The sequence below is a fragment of the Berghia stephanieae genome, chromosome 4 (assembly GCF_034508935.2).
Source record: "Berghia stephanieae isolate SIO BIC M18660-M18661 chromosome 4, UCSD_Bste_1.3, whole genome shotgun sequence".
NCBI lineage: Eukaryota > Metazoa > Mollusca > Gastropoda > Nudibranchia > Aeolidiidae > Berghia > Berghia stephanieae.
The window spans coordinates 3187237-3189736 of NC_088363.1; the positions used below are offsets into that span (position 1 = coordinate 3187237).

At 36.0% G+C, this 2500-nt stretch overlaps 1 protein-coding gene across 2 annotated transcripts in view; it reads right to left on the reverse strand.

Annotated features, from left to right (window-relative positions):
* LOC144969907 (kelch-like protein 5) overlaps nt 1-2500 on the reverse strand; it is a 142414-nt gene that overhangs the window by 126998 nt on the left and 12916 nt on the right. The gene's annotated exons all lie outside the window — the stretch shown is intronic.

A 2500-nucleotide genomic window follows, 5' to 3' on the forward strand; every position in this document is an offset into this window, starting at 1 on the left:
AGAAAGAAAGAAAGAAAGAAAGAAAGAACGAACGAACGATTAAAGGAAGAGGAAAAGAAAGGAAGAAAGAAAGAAAAAGAAAAAGAAAAAAGAAACAAATGAAAGAAAGAAAAGTGGAGAGAGAGAAAGAGGATGAGAGAGAGAGAGAGAGAGAGAGAGAGAGAGAGAGAGAGAGAGAGGGAGAGAGAGAGAGAGAGAGAGAGAAAAAGAAAGAAAATCAGAGACAATTGATGGATGCGAGAAGATGGTATTAAACCGACCGTATTGTGTAGACCGGTATTTTGCATAAACAAGGAATCGCTAAACTGAAAGAAATGAAAAAAAAAAAAAACAAGAAGAAAGAGAAGAAGCAAACAAACAAACATGCAAACAGACAAAAAAAAAAAGAAAGACAGAACAAAAGAGAGATAGAAAAAAAAAAAGAAAACTGAGAGACTTGATGGATGCATGATTATGGCATCAAAATGACCTTATTGTGTACAGAAGTAAGTTGTTACATAAACACGGTGCTACTGAAAGAAAAGAAAGAAAGATAGAAAGACAGAAAGAAAGAAAGAAAAGTGAGACAATTGATGGATGCGAGAAGATGGTGTTAAAGTGACAGTAGTGAGTACAGAAATACGTTACATAAACACGGTGCCACTAAACTCAAAGAAGAGAAAGAAAGATAGAAAGGAGAAAAGAAAAAGATAGAAAGAGAGAAAGAAAGAAAGAAAGAAAGAAAAGTGAGAGAATTGATGGATGCGAGAAGATGGTGTTAAAATGACAGCAGTGTGTACAGAAGTACGTTACATAAACACACACACACACAACGTATCCACTAAACTGTTTTGACAGCGGGAGAATTAATCACGGGGAGTCGATGATCTAAATTTGGGCTGATGGAATAAAGAAAGAACCAACAGTATTGGTGTCATGAAAACCGTAATAATGATATATATATATATGTATAATATTATTATATATATATATATATAATATATATATATATATATATATTAGTGTGTGTGTGAGAGAGAGAGAGAGAGAGAGAGAGTTTATATGTCTATATATATATATATATATATATATATATATATATAAGAGAGAGAGAGAGAGAGAGAGAGAGAGAGAGAGAGAAAAGAGAGAACAGAGAGAGAGAGAAGAGAGAGAGAGAGAGAGAGAGAGAGAGAGAGAGAGAGAGAGAGAGAGAGAGAGAGAGAGAGAGAGAGATAACTCATGGATCATACATACAGAATAACATAATTGGCCCCACAGGAATGGCGGGCGAATCTATACATAGATTTTCCCCTGCAATGGCAAAACGCCTTATAAACACTTTGGGTCTGGGAAAAAACGTTTACCATAAGATATTAATTAGTAATATTCGGTTAAGCAAAAGAACTTCCCTCTTCCATTCTGCTCGTCACACATGTCTATGTGTAACCTTAGAAGTTTATGGTTTGATTAAAATTAAAAGAGTTTGGTGAGAACGAATCACCAATGGGTCAGAAAGGAAGATTTGAGTTTGAGTACAATGTTAAAATGCCAAGGGAGAGCACTGATCTATTCATTAGGTATGGGAAGAGACAAAGAGGTTGTATCACAATATAGAACATCCACTTGAAACAAAAATAGGTAGGTAAACGGTAGATTGTTGTTATAATTGCCGTTGTGTTATTAGTATTAGTAGTAGTGATAGCATTATTAGTGGTGGTGGTGGTGGTGGTGGTAGTAGTAGTAGTAGTAGTAGTAGTAGTAGTAGTAGTAGTAGTAGTAGTAGTAGTAGTGTAGTAGTAGTAGGTAGTAGTAGTAGTAGTAGTAGTAGTAGTAGTAGTAGTAGTAGTAGTAGTATTAGTATTAGTAGTAGTAGTAGTAGTAATAGTAGTAGTAGTAGTAGATAGTAGTAGTATAGTAGTAGTAGTAGTAGTAGTAGTAGTAGTAGTAGTAGTAGTAGTAGTAGTAGTAGTAGTAGTAGTAGAAAGAGAAGAAGAAGAAGAAGAAGAAGAAGAAGAAGAAGAAGAAGAAGAAGAAGAAGAAGAAGAAGAAGAAGAAGAAGAAGAAGAAGAAGAAGAAGAAGAAGAAGAGAAGAAGAACAAAAGAAGAAGAACAAGAAGAAGAAGAACAAGAAGAAGAAGAACAAGAAGAAGAAGAAGAAAAGAAGAAGAAGAAGAAGAAGAAGAAGAAGAAGAAGAAGAAGAAGAAGAAGAAGAAGAAGAAGAAGAAGAAGAAGAAGAAGAAGAAAAGAAGAAGAGAAGAAGGTGGCGGTGGAGGAGGAGGAAACAAGGAGGGGGGGGGGGAGGGGGAGACGAAAAGCGAGGAAGAAACAAAGTTGATGGAGGAAACCAAATTCTAAATGGAAACAGGTCCTAGTTTTGACGATTCACGGAATGTCTCACTGATCCACTCGGTGACTCATTCATTCATTCATTCGTTCGTTCACTCACTCACTGATTCACTAACTCATCCCCCCCCCCCCCTCGAGATTGTAACACCTGATCTGAGAACGCCAACAGACCTA